This window comes from Silene latifolia, chromosome Y (genome assembly GCF_048544455.1).
Source record: "Silene latifolia isolate original U9 population chromosome Y, ASM4854445v1, whole genome shotgun sequence".
NCBI classification, from domain to species: domain Eukaryota; kingdom Viridiplantae; phylum Streptophyta; class Magnoliopsida; order Caryophyllales; family Caryophyllaceae; genus Silene; species Silene latifolia.
The window spans coordinates 21,070,102-21,080,524 of record NC_133538.1 but is presented as its reverse complement, the minus strand read 5'-3'; the positions used below and the strand labels follow the sequence as shown (position 1 = coordinate 21,080,524).

General features: G+C 41.3%; 1 non-coding gene across 1 annotated transcript; it reads right to left on the bottom strand.

Annotated features, from left to right (window-relative positions):
- Positions 1-5,985: 5,985 nt before the first annotated feature.
- LOC141634919 (small nucleolar RNA R71) lies at positions 5,986-6,092 on the bottom strand. Its single transcript, XR_012539633.1, has one exon. It is a non-coding gene; the product is annotated as a small nucleolar RNA R71 (small nucleolar RNA).
- Between the last annotated feature and the right edge of the window lie 4,331 nt (positions 6,093-10,423).

Genomic DNA, 10,423 nt, shown 5'->3' with positions numbered 1-10,423 from the left:
GATCATCTGGGTGAATAGGGATCTGAAAGAACAATGAATACCCGTCTAGATAGCAGAAAAACTTATGAGAAGCTAACCTTTCTACCATTTGATCAATAAAAGGAAGGGGAAAGTGATCTTTCTTGGTGGCGGCATTCAGCTATCTGTAGTCTATACACATCCTCCATCCAGTCACTACTCTAGTAGGTATTAATTCATTTTTGTCATTCTTAACCACAGTGGTCTCTTCTTTCTTAGGGACTACCTGCACTGGACTCACCCACTAAGAATGACCAACAGAATATATAATACCTGCATCAAGCAGCTTCATTACCTCAGCCATCACCACATCTTGCATCTTCTGGTTCAGTCGGCGCTGACCTTGTCTACAAGGTTTGTGATCTTCCTCCAGCTCTATCCTGTGCATACAGATATCGGGACTAATCCCCTTGATATCGTCCAAGGAATAACCCAAAGCTTTCCTGTTTTTCTTAAGTACATCTAACAAAGAAGTTAGGTGATCATTATCAAGCTTAGCACTAACAATGACTGGATATTGCTCAGTATCATCTAAGAAAACATATTTTAGATGAGAGGGAAGCGGCTTACGCTCAGGCACCTTTACCTCAATGGAGCAAAGGGTACTGATCATTTGTTCCACTTGCTCTCCCTCAGCATCGGTGAGTTCGCGCTCCTCTAAATCATCCTTAAGAAAATCCAACACAGCATCATCGTCATCTGGGTTATCTGCACACTCATCCAAAAGCATAAGAGCTTCTAGTGGGTCCTTTGTAAAAGAACCCGCCTAGAAGTCCTAAATAGACTCGTCAATAATATCGACAAAATAACATGTGTCCACTATCATTGGCCAAGCTAAAGTGCTAGGCAGACTGAAAGTAATCGCGTCATCCCCTACTGCAAGAGTCAAACGCCCTTGTTTAACATCAATAATGGCCCCAGCTGTACAAAGGAACGGTATTCCTAATATAATTGGGGTCCGGGTGTCCTCAGCTATGTCTAAAACAATGAAATCTACTGGTATAAAGAACTTGCCTATTTTCACAGGCACGTCCTCTAAGACGCCCAAGGGTCTCCTAACAGATCTATCAGCCATCTGTAGGGTAATATTAGTCAATTTAAGACGACCCATATTCAATTTCTTGCAGATAGATAGGGGCATGACACTGGCTCATAAATCACAAAGAGCCTTATCAATAACTACGTTTCCTATAACACAAGTAATAGAGAAGCTACCCGGGTCCTTCATTTTAGGTGGAGCCTTATTTAAAAGTAAATTACTAGACTCTTCCAAAAATGAAACGGTCTCAAATTCACTTAGCTCTTTCTTACGTGTCACAATATCTTTCATGAATTTAGCGTAAGTGGGTACCTGGGTAATAAGCTCGGTAAAAGGGACAGTTACCTAGAGGTTCTTTACAACGTCCACAAACTTACCGTATTGTCGCTCGACCTTCGCGTCCTTCAGACGACTTGGGAAGGGTACCTTGGTAGCAATGAGTGGACCCGGCACTTTCTCTTTACCTTTATCGACTCGTGACGTCTTCACAGCAGGGAAAGATGACACGGTAGCGGAATTGGATGTCAAAATAGGATCTCCGCTGGCTCTGGCACTCGATCGACCCCTTTCTTCACTCAATCGAGTGGTTTTATCTTGGAAATTACTCGATCGAGCTGTTTGAACCACTCGATCGAGCTCTTGAATTTCTGGCCTACTCGATCGAGTACAATTTTCACTCGATCGAGTAACTTCATCAGCTAAACTGTTCGATCGAGTAGAAGTTATTGGTCGATCAAGTTCTTCAAATTGAGCATCACTCGATCGAGTAGTATTTTTACTCGATCGACCATCTTGATGGAAAATTTCACTCGATCGAGTAGTATTTTCACTCGATCGAGTGCCGAGACAATATACAGCAGGGATATCGTCCACAAACTCATCTAGCTCTTCTTCCGGGACATTATCAGCTATCACAACCCCATCATTGGTACTTTTGGCACCTCATAAGCAAGGCCACTTCGGAGATTGATGGCGTTAACTGGGTCGCATGTCGGTGGATGATTACCTTGGTCTTTCGCGAGTGTTAACTGCATGACTTGTTCTCTTAACTCCACTATGACAGTTTTATTTTTGTTGCATTTCTCCCCAAACTGTCGTGTTAAGTTCAACATCAAGGACTTCAGTTCGGCAATTTCCTCGTTTGTAGAAGGGGGATCTGGCTGCGGCACTGACGTAGAAGGAATAGAAACATTTGTCATTTCTTCATATAATTTAGAAAAAGGAACTCCCTGCTTGTATTTCTGATAAGCAAGGACTCGCTCTATCCTCGCCATACAATCAACGGCATCGTGCCCTTCCATGCCGCACCTACCGCATATCTCCACATGTTCAGTAATTGCACAAACTTGTGCATGCTCACCCATAGCCTCCGTAATCTCCACATTACCTAGACTTTTGCTAGGACTTCCCACTTCAGCTGCTACCAACTCGTTAGCTTGCCCACTTCCTCGGAGGTTTCCATATTCGGCAACATGGATGGCCATTTCCTCAATAAGTCACCACCCTTGATCATCCTCCACGTTTTTCGTGAACCTCCCCTTAGCTACACTATCAAGGATAGCTCTCTGATTTCGATATAACCCGTTGTAAAATTAGGTACATAGGAACTAGCGCTTGAAGCCGTGATGAGGCACAGAACGGACGAGCTTCTTGAACCTAGTCCAAGCCCCATCCAAGTCTTCGGTAGGCAATTGCTCAAATGAAGTAATCTGAGCTCTCAACGCATTAGTGCGCTGCGGTGGAAAATATCGCATGTAAAAGGCCAAAGCAAGAGAACTCCAGTCGGTCAAACCGGCTGCTTCCCTATCTAAATCCCTCAACCATTCCTGGGCATCATCAACTAAAGATAAGGGAGAGAGAACTCCCTTCACTTTGTCCTTTGTCACCCTAGCAGCAAGAGGAATGGTATAGCAATACTCTGTAAATAGCTCTATATGCCTGCACGGATCTTCCTCAGGTACCCCCCTGAAAAGATTTCTCTCGACCAGCTGTATGTAAGATGGCTGGATTCCAAAAGTTCCCGACTCAGTAGTGGGTAATAAGAAACCTTTTGGAAGCGAATCCACATTAGGCTCTGGCTATATTCGGCATCCTGGCAGATAGAATTTACAGACTGGAACAGGCATGACAATGTTCTCTTTCTAGAACAGATATCCTGCAACTAATCAAAAACTTTGCAAAAATGAGATCAGTCTCAAGGAATAAATTTCCTGAGACAAAAGACAAACTTAAATTAAGCAACAAAATTGCGCTACCTCCCCGGCAACGGTGCCAAAATTTGACAGGGCAATCGTATACCTATCAAAAATAACCAACAGGCTCTAACTAATATAGCTAGGGAAGTCGGGTCGATCTCCACAGGGAGATGGGAAAATGTCAACTTTATATAAGTTCGTCACGGTAACCGATTTGGGGGGGTTTTAATCGAGTTGTTCTAAACTAATGAGAAAGAGAAAAAGGTAGGAGAATAAAGATTAAGCAGACAAGGAAAAATCAGCTAAGGCAGTCGGTTCACCATGATCATTCAGTCAAGCAATCTAGGTCTCAGGTCAATGCAAGTATGGTCAAAGGGGCAGTGAATATCTCCTTCCGGTCTCAATTTGCCCTAAAGCACAAATAGCTTAGCTTCCGCCCTCACCACGGTGCTCTGATGTTCGCTACGAGTCTCACCCTTTCCAACCTTCCGGTCCAAGTCAAGGTTTACTATGATTTAAATGCCTAATTGCGTCGCCTCAATTAGACAGATACATTTAAGTGCAGCGATTAACAACAAGGACTACACAAGCATTAACCTAATAATTCAATTACTCTTCCTTCATAATTATGGATTCCCTAGCCTTAGCAAAAGGGAATTAGCTACACATTACTATCAAATCAACAACGATAATATATAGATAATGGAAATTAAACATGTTAATAATGAAAACAGGGGGATCGAATAAGGCAATAATAAAAGCAATAAAAGAAAAGGAGAATTCAAGAAGCAATTACGATTAAGAAATAAAGGGAGTAATAATACCGATTACAATTCCGAATCCGAGTAGAAAAGAGTAGTAGAAGAGTAAAGTGAAAGAAGAAGCGGTGAAAAAGATGAAGTAGCAGTGAATCAGGAAGAGTTACGCAGTCTACTCCTTTTTGTAGCACACGAAATTCTCCCCCTTAAACCTAATCCAAAGCTTAATTACAAAAGCCCATACGAAAATAGATGGAAAAATACAAATATAAAGCAAACCACTCGATCGAGTGGAACTAAACCTCTCGATCGAGTAATTAAGCAGCAATCCCTTCGATCGAGTGGAAATAAACCACTCGATCGAGTAACTCCTTGTAATGCCTTCTCGATCGAGTAGATATGTTACTCGATCGTGTAATCTTCAAGATATAAAGCATTCGATCGACTGGAAAAGTAGTCGATCGAGCTATTTTGGCACGTTCAGGCACTAAGACACCTTCCGAAACCAGCTCACGCGTCCTCAAAGTGATAGACTCCAAGCTCCGATTCCTTGTTCTCCATAAATGCATGCAAATGGAACGAGTTTAGGCTCGATTTATCTTCTCTTCGGTCTATTCCTGCAATTTACACAAAACGAACCAAAGTAGACTATTCGGGGGTATTTGTAGGTAGATGTCACGTAAAATAGTATAGAAATGCGTGTAAAAAGGAGGTAAAAACCTTATATAAAATACACGCATCAGACATAAACCAACTCGAGTCTCATTAGATCATGCATATAGTTGAGTAGGGAGGATTAAGTCGACATGTAGGTGTTGTACAATCTAATCGGTTCGGCTCCGGGACCAAAACCTTCATAGGATTGTAAGATATAAACCAACTCGATCCTATCACAACAATAATTGCTTGCTTATAATTTGAGAATATGTTTGTATGATCAATTCCCATGAATCCCCTATGAACCCATGACACCCTAGTGCTTTTAATCAATTGTTTACATCTCATTTTAGTCATCTTTCTTGTTTACTTTTATTTTTATTTAGTTTAGTGATCTTCTTATCTCAACCCAAATTGTGACACCCCTAGACACCACTACTTGCAATCGAAAATCCTACATCAATACCCGTCCCTTGGGATCCGACCTTTACTTACCTCTTTACTAGTAGTAGAGTTGTTTGTGAAGTTATAAATATTGTTTTGGTCTAGGTGCTCCTAACGACAAGTAACCGAAATCTAAGCTAAGAAAGCGATCGACCAAAAATGGCGCCATTGCCGGGGACGGTGTTAACTTGATTTGATTTTCTTTGATTGTTATTAGTTGTGTCTTTCTTTGCCTTGGGGAAGTAAAACTCCTCAAGGTTTGTTCTAATTTTTTTCGAGTTGTTTGATATTTTGCATGTCTAGAAGATCATAAGGTAACTTGTTACCCATTGATCACGAAATTGAAAGGACTTTGACAACCAATAGAAGACTTGCTAGAAATACTTTGAGAGGTATTGGTGAGGTTGTAGATATTCAACCAAATATTATTGAGTTCATCAACCCTTTTGCAAGAGAAGGTGAGGAGAACCCAACACAAAATCAATCACACAACCACCCCATAATGCCTAAGTTTTCATCATATTCCATACCAACCGAGGAGAACCTACCCAATGGTACTCCCACACCACAACACTTAACCGGAAATTTCATTGCAAAATCCGCATTTATCCAATTAGTCGAAAGAAGCCAATTTGGGGGGATGCCTAGTGAAGACCCTCATTCCCACATGAAGACTTTTTGTGACTATTGTGATGCGATTTCACAAACCGGAGTGACTCAAGACCAATTTCGATGGGTCTTATTTCCTTTTTCTCTAATTGGCACCACGAAACAATGGTTGAAGAGCCTTGATAAGGCTACTCTTAGAATTGACTCTTGGAAGAAGTTGGCTCGAGATTTCTACAAAAAATTCTACCCTCCGGAAAAGACTAACATGCTAAGAGCTCAAATTACGGGTTTTAAGCAAAGGGACGAAGAATCTTTGTATGAAACTTGGGAGCGATTCAAAGGAATTTGTCGCTCATGTCCTCATCATGGACTTAGCGAGTGGTTCTTGGTACAACAATTTTGGAATGTTCTTTATGAAGACTCAAGAAACATTTTTAACTTGGGATCAAATGGTATGTTCACCGAAGTTGACGATAATCAAACTTGGAACAAGATTGAGGAAATGGCGGTCCATAATTCACAATATAGTAGACCTCACAGGGCTACTAGAGGAGGAAAGCATGAAGTGGACTCTATTACTCAATTGGGTGCTCAACTTAGTGCTCATATTGATACCATCAACTTGAAGTTTGAAAAAGCTATGGCTAAGCTTGAAGAAGCCTCAAAATCACCAAAGCATCATGTTAATGCCATGGTGGCATCTTCATCAATCCCAAGTGGGATATATGAGAATTGTGGAACTTTGAGACATGACCAAAGTGAATGTAGGGGAACAAATAAGCAAGTGAATCCTTTTCAAGCATACAAAAGTGGTACCCCTTATTCCAACTATTACAATGATAACACCAAATTCCACCCAAATCTCTCATACAAAAGCCAAAATGTTCAAAACCCTCAACCAACATACACCCCACCTCCCATGAGAAACCAAAATCAAAGACCCTTTTTCAACCAAAACCAAGGTTATCAAAATCAAACTCCATACAATCAACAAAGTGACCTAGGTTTTGATGTTCAAAAAGCGGTCCTCCAAATGCAAAAGAATCAGCAAGAAGTTTTCACTCAAATGCAAAAAGATAGCCAAGCAAAAGACATCACCATCAACAACATCCTAGCCCACACAAAAATGTTGGAAACTCAAATGACCCAACTAGCATCTTCAAGCTCTCAAAGACAAAAGGGGCAATTACCACCTCAAAGTAATCCCCCAAGACATGAAACAGTTAGTGCCATTCACTTAAGGAGTGGTACAAGATATGAAGGACCAAAGAAGCAAGTTGAGGATGAAGTTGTGGAAGCTAGTGACAAGGAAAGAGTTGTGCAAAACTCTAGTGAAGAAGAACCCACCAATCAAGAACTTTCGAAGAAAAGTGAATAAAAGGCCGAAGAGAAGGAGCCCATTGTGATTAGACTTCCATTCCCGACTCGTGAAGCTAAGCCTTAGTTTGATGACCAACTTGGAAAATTCATGGAAATTGTAAAGAATTTGGAAGTCTCGATTCCCTTCACGGAATTGATCAATCACATTCCGGCCTATGAGAAGTACATGAAGGACATCCTTACGAAGAAGAAATAAATCCGGAAGCTTGAGTCTATTGCCTTCACTAAGGTGAGTAGCGCCATCCTTCAAGGGATTTCACCTCCAAAACTCAAGGATCCGGGAAGTTTCTCCATTCCATGCACTATTGGTGACACTACAATCAACAAAGCATTATGTGACCTTGGGGCAAGTGTTCGTGTCATGCCATATTCGGTTAGCAAGAGGCTAGGAATGGGAGAACTCAAATGTACCAACATCACGCTTCAAATGGCGGATACATCAACAAAGACACCTTTAGGGGTATGGGAAGATCTTCCCGTGAGAATTGGAAAATTCTTCATCCCGGTGGATTTCGTTATTGTTGACATGGAAGAAGACTCCAACATTCCTATTATCTTAGGAAGACCTTTCTTGCACACCGCGGGAACGGTGATCGATGTGAAGCATGGAGAGCTCACCCTTGAAGTGGGAGATGAAACCATCACTTTCAATCTTGACAAAACCATGAGAGCTCCCCGATTGCATGAGCCATGTTTTATGGTTGATCACTATAGCCGGAAGGATGATAGGAAGAAGTTGGAATTTCAATGGAAAAAGAAAGTGGATGATGCTCCATCAAAAGAGCAAGGAAATAGTAACAATGAGGGCTTGAAAAGCTCACCCATGATAAGTGAAGAAGATGGCCTCATTGGCCAAGACAAGAAAGAAGGAGAGTTGTCTCCATCAACTCAAGAAATGTTTAATGATGAAGTAGACGAAGTTTGCGGTCTTTGGGATGATGAGTTTGAAGGGATATTCAATCCCTACATTGATAATGCTATGAACCAAGACCATCATGGAGAACAACAAGTGAAAAAATCTATTGAAGACCTTTGTCATGATAATGAGAAAGCTTTCGACTACTTCTTCAAGGTGTTGAGTAACATCAACAACACCTTGAACATGCCCCCTTGACATCTCACATTGGATGAGAGTTTGGTGGGGTCCTCCCTAAACCACCATTTGTATATATTCTAACTCCCTAACTTGCATTTCAATTATTACATTGCATTTTTTGTCATTTTTGGATTTATATTTTTGTGCTTTGATCAAGATATTCATCATTTTAAGAAAAAGTGAGGGAGGGACTTATGATTTTATTGATGTGTAGTGCTTTACCTTAGTGTGGGGATAACAATTGCCTAGGCTATTCATGCCTTTGTAGTGCCCCTAATATGAAGAACACGAGAATTGAAGAATGAAAATGACACGGGTTACGAAGTACCCACGGATGGACCTGAATCCGTGTGGTCAAGGAAGAATCCGAGCGGCCAAATGGACAATCCGCTCGTCCTGAAGAACCCGAGCGTCCAAAGTCACCAGACACTCGTCTGGTAGAGCTGCAGAATACAAAAATCGGGTCTGACAAAGAATCCGAGTGTCTCAGCTGAGAATCCGCTCGTCTCATTCTGGACGGACGTCCTTCACAAAAGACGCTCGTCTTTTTGCTTCAAAAATCCTGGGATTTTCTCTATAAAGGAATCCGAGCATCCGCCCAGAAAGACGCTCGTCCCTCCACAAAGAATCCGCTCGTCTTTCCAGAAAGACGCTCGTCCTGTAGCGTCTTTTCCTGAGCCAAACATTGAGGAATCCGAGCGTCCCGGCACCTGGTCTGCTCGTCCTGCACTGCATTTTCAAAAATAACGAGTGTTTTAAAACGCTTTTTCTCCCATTCATTCTCATTTCTTCAACATACAAACACTACCCAAAACCCAAAAACCCCAAAACCCTCATCCTCTCCATCAACAAAATCAAATTTCCTCAACCAAACTCAACCAAATCAAATACAAACTTCCTCAAAACAAAAATTAATCACTCCTTTTGCAATAACAAGTAATTCAAAAACCAAAATCTTCAACTTTTGAGTCGATTTTTAGGATACAAAGCAACATTCATTCATCCTAAATCGATTTGGGTATCACTAAAAATTGAAGATTTCAATCTTTCATTGGTGTAATCAAGCAAAGGAGAATGGCAAGAACTAAAGGAGGCAACAAGGCACCTCAAAAGAAGACACTTTCCAAAAGGCAACTAGCTCTTCAAGCAAAACAATTGTCAAAGGCATTGGTAGTTCATGAGGCAAGGTTGGAGGTTCAAAAACAAGATCCCCCTATGGAAGCTACAACATCAACAACTCCGGTCATTGAACAATTATCCAATTATCCGAAGGTAACTTTCATTTCCGACTCTCATAGGGAGAAATTCATTCTCTTTGCTAAGAAAACCATCATGCCTACTAAGTTTATTTGTGAAGATGCATTATCAAAATTGGGTGTTCTTGAACAGACCAAAACCTTCTTTGAGTCTATGGGATTGGGTAAATTGTTTACGATGAAAGAATTGACATACCCCTCCCTCACCTTGGAATTTTTAAGTTCCTTGAAAGTCACAAGGGTGGAGACTCGAACCAACATCGAGTTTCGTCTTGAAAATGTTGATAGACGCATAAATTATGGATAATTGGGTAAGATATTAGGCCTTAGTGATAACCCGAAATATACAAAGACTCCTATCAAGTATGTCCCCGCTCTTCTTTAGATGGCAATTTCCGGAAAGAAATTCATACGCTTTCATGATTGTCGTGCTCTCTTAGTCCACCATCCGGGCATTAGAGTATGGCATAAGGTCATTGGGAATGCTTTGATAGGTAGAAATGGCACAAATCATCTTACCAAACTCGATTGTATTCTTCTTGAGTCGGCCTTGAACATTGGGAGGGAATTTACCAAGCCATACAATGCTCTAAGACTTTTGGTTGAACGATGGCTTAATGTCGATTGTGGCAAAGAAGGCACCACCTTTATTGTCAATGGAGGACTAGTTACCCATTTGGCTAAGCATTTTAACCGGGATTTCAACAAAAACATCACCTATGTGCCGGTTAAAGGAGGCCATCTTGTTGATATGGACACCATGATTCACAAGTTAAAGTGGGTCAAGCACGACACTCTTGACAACAAATATGGGTGGTTAACAAATGAAGCTAGATCCTTCACCTTGCCTTCCAAAATTTGCCGATTGAATGTTCACCGACCGAACTACCTTCTCCCACTCTCCGAAGAGACCGAGTATATCATTCAACAACAAACGGGCGAAATTGCCGAGCCCTCCTCCTCCATTATCA